The following is a 13,701-nucleotide window of genomic DNA, read 5'->3' as shown; positions in this document are numbered from 1 at the left end:
CCACGAGCTGCAACTAAGGAGCCCACCTGGTGCAATCAAATGAATAAATATTTTTTAATAAAAAAAATAAAAATAAACGAATAGGGCTTCCCTGGTGGCCCAGTGGTTAAAAATCCACCTGCCAATGCAGGGGACATGGGTTTGAGCCCTGGTCTGGGAAGATCCCACATGCCGCAGAGCAACTAAGCCCGTACGCCACAACTACTGAAGCCCGCCCACCTAGAGCCCATGCTCTGCAACAAGAGAAGCCACCACAATGAGAGGCCCGTGGACCACAACAAAGACCCAACACAGCCAAAAATAAATAAAATAAATAAATAAATAAATAAACAAACAAATGAAAGTATATTTTCCTGACTCTTCCGAAGATAAATTCCAGATGAACTTTAGAATTACTTTAAGTTCCAAAAAGAAATTGCCTCTGGGACTTTGGTGAAAATAGGAATCATGCCAAATACTGTGGGCCCAGGTGCTCACTGCAGCACACGGATTGGTGTCAGTAGCCTCATGCATCTCTCCATGGGTCCCTTTGCCATTCCCAGCATGTAACAGTACAGCACTTGCGTTCCCCTTTCATATGATTTTAAAAATTGATATATGTCACACTCTATAAAATTCACCATTTTAAAGTGCACAATTCAGTGGATATTACTATATCCAGAGAGCTGTGCAACCATCACCATCTAATTCCAGAACATTCCATCCCCCCCAAAAAGGATACCCCGTCCCCATCAACAGTCACTCCTTCTCCCCCTCGCTAGCCCCTGACAACCACTAACCACTATCTCTCTGTCTCTGTGGATTTGCCTGTTCTGGACGTTTCCTATCTGCCCATTTCTTTTAAAGTTAATTCTTAGTTATCTTTGGTCGTTACTGTGAATGAGATGTTTTCCCACCATACTTTCTTAATGTTTATATCTGGAATATGTAGGAAATCTCTTGATTTTGGAATTGATTTCATAACTGGTTAGTTTTCTGAATTTGAAGTTGACTTTCCTTCTTTTACTAGGCAGGGAGTCACATTGCAGGTGATGTTAATTGAATATGTTCATCTTTTTTGGCCAGAATCAGTAGATACTTTTTCATAAGTGATGACAATCGGCAAAATTAAGTTGTCTATGTGTATGTACATATGGCTCATATATATACATATGGCTAACCACTAGTAAGATATAAAACAACATGCATCCTTTGAGATTACCTGAAGGGACAAACAGGAACAACAGCAAAAAGATAGAAAATACAGAAAACAGCAAGCTTGAATATTTTAAAGCATCACTCGAGATTAGCTCATGAAAAACCAAGGCAGCAGTCATGGACAGAGCTTGGCTAAATAAATGGAGTCCATGCCTGGTTTTGTAAATAAAGTTTTATTAACACCCGGCCCTACCCATTCACCTGCACATCACCTACAGCACAAGGGGAGCAGCTGCGACCCAGAAGCTGAAAACAGCCACTCTCAGGCCTTCATGGAAAAAGTTTGCAAACCCCTGTCATCGAGGTTGCTTCTCCTGGTAAAATATGAGAACTACATATAAGAGTAAAACCACAGGGCTTCCCTGGTGGCGCAGTGGTTGAGAATCTGCCTGCCAATGCAGGGGACACAGGTTTGAGCCCTGACCCGGGAGTATCCCACATGCTGCGGAGCAACTAAGCCCGTGAGCGACAACTACTGAGCCTGTGTTCTACAGCCTGCGAGCCAGAACTACTGAGCCTATGTAGCCATAGCTACTGAAGCCTGTGCACCTAGAGTCTCTGCTCTGCAACAGGAGAGGCCACTGCAGTGAGAAGCCTGCGCACCACAACAAAGAGTGGCCCCTGCTCACCACAACTAGAGAAAGCCCGCGTGCAGTAACGAAGACCCAACGCAGCCAAAAAATAATAAATAAATAAATAAACAAATAAATTTATTTAAAAAAAAAGAGTAAAACCACAATCTTAACACTTTCTTCTTTTCACACAGACCTAGACAGTGGTGATGGTTGCACAACTCCGCATATGCTAACCCAGGAGCTGTGCACTTACCATGGGAGAATCTCAGGACATGTGACTTCTATCCCAATAAAGCTGTTATATAAAAGGCACAGCGTGGGGCTTCCCTGGTGGCACAGTGGTTGAGAGTCCACCTGCCGATGCAGGGGACACGGGTTTGTGCCCCAGTCCGGGAAGATCCCACATGCCACGGAGCAGCTGGGCCTGTGAGCCATGGCCGCTGGGCCTGCGTGTCTGGAGCCTGTGCTCTGCAACGGGAGAGGCCACAACAGTGAGAGGCCCATGTACCGCAAAAAAAAAAAAAAAGGCACAGCACGGTTCAGAGTAGATCAGGCCGAGTTATATCCAAGCAAAGACAACCATGAGAAAGCAGGGGTTGCAGTATTAATGCATACGAGAAAGAGTATACTTATTTTGATCAAGTTTCCTGATTAATAGCTCTATAGGGAAAATATATTAGTCAGAAAACTATATGTACTGAAATATGTTAAATGAAATAGAAATTCAAGGAAAACTTTTAAAAAATTATACAAATGAAGTTATTTACAAAAGAGAAATAGACCCACAGACATAGAAAACAAAGTTATGGTTACCAAAGGGGAAAGGAGGGGAGGGATAAATTAGGAGTATGGGATTAACATATACACACCACTATACATAAAATAGGTAAACAACAAGGACCTACTGTATAGTACAGGGAACTAGGGAATTCCCTGATGGTCCAGTGGTTAGGACTCGGTGCTTTCACTGCCAGGCCTGGGGTTCAATCCCTGGTCGGGGAACTAAGATCACACAAGTCATGTGGCGCAGCCAAAAGAAAAAAATAAAAAGGGAACTATACTCAGTATTTTGTAATAACCTATGAGGGAAAAGAATCAAAAAGAACATATATGTATATGTAACTGAATCACTTTGCAGTACAACTGAAATTAACACAACATTGTAAATCAACTATAGTTCAATTTAAAAAAAAAGAAATTCAAGGAAAACATGGCAAAATGATTTAAAGTTACTTCTCTTGCCAGCTAAGAAAATGTATTAATATACTGATATATCAATATATAAATTTATTGATAGATTGATTATAAAATGATATATAAATTTATAACATTACTTATATCATATAACTGATTTACAAGTTAATATATTTAACTGAATATTTAATATATTCAATATAATTAAAAGTAAAATAATATTTTCTATACATGCTATTTATTAAAGTTTTTTGCTGGCTATTTTTAAAATTTCTCAACCAACAACTAGAGAGCCTCTGTTTTTCCAGACTATCATCAAAGCATTTGTGAAAACTGATTTTCTTTTTCAATTGATGATCTACTCAACTATATGAAAAATATCAAATTCCAAAAAACATGAAATAATACCCAAAACTGTACAGGCTATTGCCTCTAATTAGAACGCAGTTGTTGTGTGCAGGTCTCAGCCTCTTGATAACCAGTGTTGTGGCTGGACTGGCCCCTGTGGCTCTTATTATGATTGCAGGACAACCTGCAATAAGCATCAGGAAACTTTGGGAAAAAAAAAAAAGTTTATTACCTACAGGACCTGGGAATTACAGGGCACACCTGGGTAAGAGAAACATTATGTAGCAACCTAAATGGGAAAAGAATTTGAGAAAGAATAGATACATGCGTATGTATAACTGAGTCCCTTTGCTGGACACCTGAAACTATCACAACATTGTTAACCAAGTATACTCCAATATAAAATAAAAAGTTTAAAAAAAGGGAGAGAGAGAGAGCTTAGGGGTCTGCTTGTGGTTTTATTGGGGTTGAGGGTGAGGGCCTAGGTTTCATGGGCTCACTCTTTATTGGTGCCTTTAAAACATACGAGCAGGAATTTAGAGCATGGGAAGAGAAAAAACAAGCAGCCCAAATGGTCAGTTATGGAAATCAACCAAGATCTCTAACTCAGTGAGGGATGGTCGCCTGGGTCTTGACTTCATCCCGTGGCTGGCAAGGTGTTTATTCGAGATGCCATCTTTTTTGTTTGTTTGTTTTTGTTTATTTATTTGTGTACGGCTGCGTTGGGTCTTTGTTTTTGCTGCGCATGGGCTTTCTCCAGTTGCAGCGAGCGGGGGCCACTCTTCGTTGCGGCACGCTGGCTTAGTTGCTCTGCGGCATGTGGAATCCTCCCGGACCAGGACTCAAACCCGTGTCCCCTGCATTGGCAGGTGGACTCCCAACCACTGCGCCACCAGGGAAGTCCGAGATGCCATCTTTGAAGTAGGCGTGTCAGCAATCTAAGTCAGGCGCCTGCATTATGAAAAAGAAAACAAAAAATCAGCTGTCAGGGCTTACACTACACCACTAAAACTAGAAATTAATAGCCAAAGATTAAGTAACTCTCAGCCACGGAAACATACTAAGCCTTCTCCAGAATGGATACCTCTGCATGGGGGGAACAGCCCAGATTTTTTTTTTTTAAACAATGTTTTGGGGTTTTTCATAATTTATTTATTTATTTTCGGCTGCGTTGGGTCTTCGTTGCTGCACGCGGGCTTTCTCTAGTTGCGGCGAGAGGGGGCTACTCTTCGTTGTGGTATGTGGGCTTCTCATTGCGGTGTCTTCCTTGTTGTGGAGCACCAGCTCTAGGCATGCGGGCTTCAGTAGTTGCGGCTCGTGGGCTCAGTAGTTGTAGCACACGGGCTCAGTTACGCCGCGGCATGTGGGATCTTCCCGGACCAGGGATGGAATCCGTGTCCCCTGTGCTGGCAGGTGGATTCTTTTTTTTTTTAAATAAATTTATTAATTTGTTTTTATTTTTGACTGTATTGGGTCTTTGTTGCTGCTCATGGGCTTTCTCTAGTTGAGGCAAGCGGGGGCTACTCTTCGTTGCAGTATGCGGGCTTCTCACTGTCTTGGCTTCTCTTGTTACAGAGCACAGTCTCTAGAGCGCAGGCTCAGTTGCTCTGCGGCACGTGGGATCTTCCCGGGCCAGGGCTCGAACCCGTGTCCCCTGCATTGGCAAGCGGATTCTTTTTTTTTTTTTAATTGTTTTTTTTTAATGACTGTATAGTATATATGTGCATATGGCTGCATATGAAAGCACAAACTTTATTTTAAAATTCCCTGATTGTGTCTCCATATGTGTGTGTGTTTGCTTTGACCAGTGGATCTTGAAGCCTCTTCTGTTAGACTTCTAAAGTAGTTCCTATAGCCACGCCCATTTTCTGGCATATTCTTCTCTCTGAAGTTTCCTGAGGCTCCAGAGAAGAATGAAACAGAACTCTTCTCCCTGCTTTACAAAGGGAGAGTTTACATCCAACTTTCTTCCCTGTCTCTGAGTGCTCTCAAGGCTCCCGAGAAACCTGTATTTCCTATTTTTTTTTTTTTTTTTGCGGTACGCGGGCCTCTCACTGTTGTGGCCTCTCCCCCTGCGGAGCGCAGGCTCCGGACGCACGGGCTCAGCGGCCATGGCTCACGGGCCCAGCCGCTCCGCGGCATGGGGGATCTTCCCGGACCGGGGCACGAACCCGTGTCCCCTGCATCGGCAGGCGGACTCTCAACCACTGCGCCACCAGGGAAGCCCTGGCAGGCGGATTCTTAACCACTGCACCACAAGGGAAGCCCAAGAGCTCACATTTTAAGGGGAGAGTCCTGACTGTAGGGTCAGACAAACCTAACAAGAAATGTAAGCTCTAGGGCTTCCCTGGTGGCGCAGTGGTTGAGAGTCCGCCTGCCGATGCAGGGGACACGGGTTTGTGCCCCGGTCCGGGAAGATCCCACATGCTGCGGAGCAGCTGGGCCTGTGAGCCATGGCTGCTGAGCCTGAGCGTCTGGAGCCTGTGCTCCGCAACGGGAGAGGCTGCAACGGTGTGAGGCCCACGTACCGCAAAAAAAAAAAAAAAGAAATGTAAGCTCTGTAAACATCAGCTTCCATGAGTAAAGTAGAGATTGCATATATGTGTCTTTAAGAGAAGCTGTTAGTTATATAGTAATGGAGTAGCTGTATTAGTCAGCTAGTGCTGTATAACAAAACACCACAAACAAAACTTTAGACAACACACATTTGCAGTCCACAGTTCCCATGGGCCAGGAGTCCAGGCCCTGCCCTGCCCTGCTTGGGCTGCAGTTATGGTGTCAGCAAGGCTGGGGTCTCACCCAGAGACCCAACTGGGGACCGATCCTATTTGAAGCTCTCGTGGTTGTTGGCAGAGTTCAGCTCCCTGCAGTTGCAGGACAGAGGGCCTTAGGTTCTCGCAGGCTGTCAACCAGAGGCCTCCCTCAGCCCCCTGCCACGTGGGTCACCCCAACATGGCCACGTGCTTCATCAGAGCCAGCAAGAGGAGTGGGCCAGACGGTCATTAGGACCTGATGTGACCACTGCCTCACTCATTGGTACCGTCCACATTCAGGCGAGGGGATGGCACCAGGGCGTGACCACCAGGGGGCGGGTCGCAGCGGCCACGTGAGAGCCTCCAGCTCTTTCTCATTAAGTGGACGTGAACCCCACCACTGAACTACTGGGGTCACTCCATCACGTGACAGGAACACAGATCGGTGGCTCTTTGATGGCATGAAGGCAGTTGCAGTTGTTCTCTCCTCTAGAGACATTTCTGACGTCTCCTCCTCCTCCCACCTGGGGAGTCTCTCTGGACCAGGGTCTATCCCCTTCGGTGCTGCTGGCATTGGGGCTGGTTATTCTCAGGGGTGGGGGGTGTCCTAGGCACTGGGGGGTGTGGAGCAGCCTCCCTGGCCCCACCCACTGGATGCCAGGAGCCCCCCAGTGTGATAGCCACAGCCATCCCCAGACATGACCCAGTGTCACCTGGGGGCAGGACCCCGCAGGTGCAAAGGCTCCAGGGCACACTCCTGGCACAGGAGGTTGGTGCTTTCCCCGACCCCCACTGGGTAGCGTCTGGGGGTCCTGCCTACCTCACACCCTCACCCGCACCGCCTCTGAGCTATGTCCTCTCTTGCGTACACTGAAAGGTCTTGCGAGTGACAGCAGGTGTTTTCTCAAATGCCTGTTTCCCGTCGTGGATGTTTTCTGAAAGTGCGGTCTTCAGTGCCCAGCTCCTGACCTGTGGCGGATGCACGCTGTCTTCCTTCTCTTTGTCCGCTGAGACCCTTTCCTTCCTTCCATCACGGCCAGGAAACGTGGAGTGTGCGGATGTTTGCTCTGCATCCAACCTCAGTTAACAGGCCGGCAGGGTCCTCTCGATGCCCACCTGGCGCTGTCACTGCACAGTTGCCAGCCGCCACTGGGCTGTGCAGGGTCTCTGTTGTTGATAAGCATCTTTGTGAGCCGTCACTGACGTGCTCCGCAGTCCATCTGTTTACAGTGGACAATTCAGGGCTTACAGTCCATTCACAGGTCGTCCAGCCGTCACCCCTATGCAGTTCCAGAACATCCTCACCACTGTAAAAGAAGCCCATTAGCCCCAGCCCCCCAATTCCCCGCTTTCTGTCTGTGTAGATTTGCCTGTTCTGGACGTTTCATATACCAGCAGCTGCCCTCCAGCCACCGTGCTGAGGGCCTCGCATCCCTGGACAAGAATTCTGCCCCAGGAAGGCCAGCTGGGAAATGGATGAGGGGAGAGGCCGGTCCCCACACCCGCCAGGCCATCAGGGTCCCCTTCACTGCCCGCCCCGGGGGCCTGTCTGAGCGTCTAGCCGATGTGGAGGGTCGACCTGCATTTCCCGCTGGGGACACTTGACCCCTTCAGCACTTTGCCGGAGAGTAGAGATGGAATCAGGTGGTCCCTGCTAAGCCCCGCAGCCCAGGAACCCCAGCCAAGTTGCTGGAAACTTCTCCCTCTGGCCAGGCACTGGGCTCTGGTCCTGACCTCTGGTCCCCCAAGGTCCCTGGTTGGTCATGGCACAGGGAGACAGCCTTGAGACGCCCGGCATCTGCTGGCCCTGCTGTCCTTCCACTGCCATCTGGCCCATTTCCTGCTTTCTGTGAGCCCATCTCCCTGCCTGTTTCTCCAGCTCAGCTCGGGGGCCACCATGAGTTCCTCCGGGAACTCTGTCAAGTGAACGTACTCGTCCGTCAGTCCAGGCCCCCAGAACCACCCGGGAGCCATGCCAGTCTGTCACGGCAGTACGCTCAGTCCTTAGGGTTAGCCCAGGGTGAGGGCATGTTGGTTTCTTGTGGCTGCTAGGATGAATCACCAAAACTCAGTGACTTAAAACCACACGTGTTTGGGATTTCCCTGGCGGTCCCGTGGTTAAGCCTCCGCGCTTCCACTGCAGGGGGCGCAGGTTCGATCCCTGGTCCGGGAACTAAATTCCTAGAAGCTTCCAGGCGCGGCCAAGAAAAAAAAACAATACCACACACCTTTATCATCTCACAGTCCTGGAGGTCAAAATCCAGGCGTGGGCAGGGCTGGCTCCTCCAGAGGCTCCAGTGGAGCATCGGTTCCCGCCTTTTCCAGCTTCTAGAGGTGCCTCATCCCTGGCTCGTGGCCCCTTCTTTCATCCTCACAGCCAGCAGCGCAGCATGCTGGCCCCCTGGATACAGACAGCCCACCCCAGTGGTACCTCCATAAACCCCAAAGAATCCTGGACACGTGGGTGAGCTTCCCCCTGGCTGGGGGTCCCAGGAGAGTGTGGAGAACATGGACAGCTGACCGGGAGGGCCTCGGGGGGCTGGGTGCCTATGACCTCCCCTCTGCAGACCAAAGCCAGCCTTCGGAGGACATAGCATGCCTGGAAGCAGTAAAGGCTGCTTCCAGAACAGCTGGAGGCCGTGGCACTTCTGGGACATGTCCAGCTTCTCGCCTTGGAGGGCCATGCTGCACCTGCTGGTCATCTTTTATGGGTCAATGGGCAGGGGTGACAAAAACGTTTAGAAATTACTTAACACTAGTGGTGTGCTTTCTTTATTATTTTACTTTATTTTGAACAAGTTTTAGACTTACAGAAAAGTTGCGAAAATTGTACTCTGAGGTCCTGGATGCCCTCCACCCAGTTTCCCCTAAAGCTAACAACTTACATCACCAGGGAACAAGGATCAAAGCAGGACACCCCAGGTTAGCAGTGTCCAGGGTGCTGGGGTCAGGGGTGATGGAGGGACAGGAAAGAGGGCCACCAGGGGGGAGCTGAGTCCACATCCCAAAGCCTGACATGGACCAGGGATCCTGCCCAGCTAAATGTACCCCTCCTCCCCAGATCTCTGGGCCCACTCACCCCTCCAGATTCCAGCCCTGTTCTTTGAGACCAGCCTTGGCAGAAACCCAGGCTGCAGGCATCTCCAGGCCCCATAGGCCACCCCTGGGGGCACTCCAGTCTTGGGACACAGAGGGTGCAGGTGAATGGTTTTTTGGAGGGGTCACTTCTGCTGATCTGCACCCTGGATCAGCCAATGTCACTTCTTACTCCTGATTTGTCTTTCATTGGCATGGGCCACCTAACAGCAGAGAGTAGGGTCCGTCCAGAGTGGAGGGACATAGTGGCTGTGGCCATTGCCCCCCAGGGTCCACAGGAAACAGACCCTCACTACCAACCTCCTTTGCTTTCCCCTGTTGGAACTGAGGGCGGGTGGGTATAGTGCCGGGGCATTGAGACCTGAGGACAGGGGAACCAACCTCCCAGACCTACAGGTAGAGAAGGGGTCCTTGTAAGGGATGTTTCCTAGCCCTTGAGGAGGAGGGGTGGGCGCAGGGGCCCAGGCCTGAGGACAAACCTGGCCCCCCAGCTGCAGTATGGTCTTCTTGGGGACGCGATCTCCCTAAAGCCTTACGGCCAGGGTCATCCTGCGGTGGCGGAGGCGGGGCAATGGCGCTGCATGGTGTCCAGGTGCAAACTGGCACTGCATAAATGCAGGAGGCCCCTTGGGGGAGCTTCGGGCTCTGGATGCACTGTGTACTGTCCCCGTGCCCTTGCTATGCGCACCTGGGGAAACTGAGGCTCAGGGAGACCCGCGGACCCCTAACCCCGCGCCGTGTTCTTCTCTCAGAACCCGTAGGCAAGCCCAACGCGGTGAGATGAGCGCGATCCCTTTAAAGGGGCGCGGCCCTCCTAGCGCGACCTCGACAACAACAATCCCATTGGCCGGTGGGCAGGCCGCGGCCACGCCCCTCTCGTTCAGTCCCTAGAATTCTATTGGCCCAGCGCCAGGGCCCGGCCTCCCGCTCCAGGGGAGCCCGGGCCCAGTGCCGGGTTCAGTGACGCAAACGCGTTGCCCGGCAACCGGTCCCGTAGCGGGCAGAGGGGCCCCGCGCCAGAGCCAGAGCGCAGGCGCTGCCGCCCGGGTCCCCAGGGCACCCAGTCCTGCAGTCCACGGCGCCCCCCCGCCGCCGCCCCAGGCCGACGGCCATCCCAGGGCAGCCGGCGATGGGCCCCCCGGGAGTCCCCGCGACTGGAATGAGGAGGAGGCGCCCCGGGGAGGGCATGCCTGGCGGGGGTCACGGCGTGGGAACGGGCCGGGCGCCGCTGGCGTCTCGCTGCAGAGGGCGGGGAGGGTTCAAAGGCGCCGGTCACACGCCAGGCAGCAGATCGGCTCGAGCATTTAGCAGCACAAGCAAATCCGACCCCGGGGGAGGACATTCCTGGAGCCTGGTCCCTGCGCCAGCTCCGTGGTCAGGCAGAAACCCCCTCCTCCGGCCACAGCGGCCTCTGGGGCCTTTGGCATGTCAGCAGACACCGGGCCCAGGAGTCCAGGCTGCAAGGCCCACTGAACACATCGCCCCTGTCCTCAGCCCCATCAGGGGCCCTGGCCGGGGAGCCAGGGTCGGTTGGCCTCCTCCGGACCTGGCTGGACTTGCCTCATTTTGCTCATCTGCTAAACGGGGACTCTGGGATGCCGCGGATGTTGGTGCCTGTATGAACCTCCTAGGGCCGCTGTAACAAGTTGCCACAGATTTAGGGGCTCAAAATGAAATTTAATCTCTGACAGTCCTGGAGGTCAGGAGTCTGACTCGGGTCTCACGGGGCTGAATCCAGGTGTGGGCAGGGCTGGTCCTTCCAGAGGCTCCAGGGGAGCATCGGTTCCCGCCTTTTCCAGCTTTTAGAGGCGCCGCATCCCTGGCTCGAGGCCCCTCCTGCATCCTCACAGCCAGCAGCGCAGCCTCTCCCGTCTCTCTCTGCCTCTGACCCTCCCGCCTCCCTCTTATAAGGACCTTGTGATGACACTGCCCGACCCCTAATCCAGGATCACCCCCATCTCACGGCCCTTAATCTCATCTGCAAAGTCCCTTCTGCCACATTAAGGTTTCATATCCACAGGTTCCGGGGAAAGCCCCCCACCCTCCTCAAAACTAAGGGCTCTTGTACGTGACGCCCAGATCACTGTTGGGGATCAGGTCAGCTGGGAGTGGGAGACCTGGCTCCCCTGAGAGCCACCTGGGTGTCCACTGCCTTGGACACGGAGGGAAAGTGGGATGACAAGCCAAGCTCCTCGTCCCCAGTAGCAGAGTGGCAGCCTTTGGCCGTCTGTTGGGCCAGCACTGCTCAGCCCCCGACCCCACCCCCACCCCTCCCTTGGGGACTTTCAGTGACTGACCCCTGGGAGGCTACGCAGCCGCCACCATCACAGCAGAGTGGGCTGCACGGCTGCAGACACCCACAGCCAGGCAGGCGGGCCAGCTGCGAGCTCCTGGCCACACCTGCCCCTGCTTTCCCTTCTCCCTGCCCTCTCCCCACCCCCACAGAGGACAGCGGGCCTGGCTCCATCCCCAGGACTGCTGAGCCACTGGAATGGAGCGGGCTGTGAGTCAGCCAGTAGGAAGGGACACTTACAGCCACTTGCATCAGATGTTCCTGCTGCTGGGCCCCACGGCCGGAGGCCCCAGCCCAGCAAGAGCCCAGTGATGACCCTGCCCATGACCCTCACTTATCTGGGGACCTGATAAGACCGGGAGCCGGTGGTTCCTATTTCTGGGGGTCCAGACAGGTGGGAACATGCAGAGGGGGCACAGGCCAGGCTGGCTCCAGCCCAGGATTCCAACTCTACCTTCCCCTTATGCTCACAGTCACCCAAGCACCAAGTGCCGACCCGACCCTGATTCTGACACCCTGATCCTAGCTCGGAAGCTGCGTTGGGACCTGGCTCCTTCCCTAATCTCTCAGTGCTTTAGGGCCAGCCCTGTGCCCACTCTGAGCCTAAGGTGCCTGAGCAGAGGAGGGAGGGGCCCAACCCTCCCCACAAAAGGCATGGGCTCATGAGGATACTGCAGAGGTCCCAGCACTGGCCCCAAGCACGGGCTTTACCTCCATGCCCACCTGTGCACAGTCTGCCCTACACAGACACAGGCTCAGTGCCTCTCTAAATGTGCACACACACACACACACACACACACACACACACACACCGATCTGCTCACACTCACACACAATCACACCAAATAGGTGCCTCTTTTTAATGTTGGGAGACAGGGACTTCCCTGGTGGCGCAGTGGTTAAGAATCCACCTGCCAATTCAGGGAACACAGGTTCGAGCCCTGGTCCGGGAGGATCACACATGCCACGGAGAGACTAAGCCCATGCGCCTGCAGCCTGCACTCTAGAGCCTGCGAGCCATAACTGCTGAAGCCCGTGCGCCTGGAGCCCGTGCTCCACAACAAGAGAAGCCACTGCAATGAGAAGTCTGTGCACCGCAAAAAGAGTAGCCCCCGCTCGCCGCAACTAGAGAAAGCCCACGCGCGGCAACAAAGACCCAACACAGCCAAAAGTATAAATAAATAAATAAATAATGTTGGGGGACAAAGGTCTCACCATTACCCCTTGGTAAGTTTGCCAGATAAACTAGAGGACACCCATTTAAATCTGAATTTCAAATAAACAAAGAATAATTGTTTTGGATATACTTACGCATGGAATATACTTATGCCTGGGAATTATACTGGAAAGTTACTCATTATCTGAAATTCAACTCTTTTTTTAATAATCTTTTATTTATTTATTTATTTATTTATTTATGGCTGCTTTGGGTCTTTGTTGCTGTGTGCAGGCTTTCTCTAGTTGCGGTGAGCAGGGGTTATTCTTCATTGCCATGCACGGGCTTCTCATCGCGGTGGCTTCTCATGTTGTGCAGCACGGGCTCTAGGCGCGCGGGCTTCAGTAGTTGTGACACGTGGGCTCAGTAGTTGTGGCTCGTGGGCTCTAGAGCGCAGGCTCAGTAGTTGTGGTGCACGGTCTCAGTTGCTCCGCAGCATGTGGGATCTTCCCAGACCAGGGCTCGAACCCGTGTCCCCTTCATTGGCAGGCGGATTCTTAAACACTGCGCCACCAGGGAAGCCTTGAAATTCAGCTTTAACTTGGCATCCTATATTTTTATTTGCTAAATCTGGGGGCTCCACCTGCTGGGTTTGGAGGCCCTGAGCTGTCCTGGGGTCCCTTGGATGCTGTCCAGGAGGTGAACTCTGAACGACTGAGGCCCCAGGATGCCAGGGCTCTGGCTGCCCAACCAAGCCCAGGGGAAGGTGGTCAGAATGGATCCCACCCAGCCAGCCAGCCTGCCTTCTGGCTCATAGGAGGTAAGGGGAAGCAGAGGCCCTGGGGCTCAGCATTATGTCCTGCCTGGTGTCTCCTCCGGGGTTTGGGGGAGACCCCATATACAACATGGGAAGAGAGTCACCTTACAGAAGGGAGGGGCTTCTCAGAGAGCTGATTCTCTGCTCTTTTGGCCTAAGGCTTGCCAAGCCCCTTCCATGACTGGGGTGGAAGATGGGGGCCAGCACTCCTGTCCTCCTGGTCCCCTAGGGTATCACAAGGGAAGCTGGGGTAGGGGAGGGGAAGGCCCTGG

The sequence above is a fragment of the Mesoplodon bidens genome (genome assembly GCF_964165515.1).
Source record: "Mesoplodon bidens genome assembly, chromosome: 4".
Taxonomy (NCBI): domain Eukaryota; kingdom Metazoa; phylum Chordata; class Mammalia; order Artiodactyla; family Ziphiidae; genus Mesoplodon; species Mesoplodon bidens.
This window is presented reverse-complemented; position numbering follows the sequence as displayed.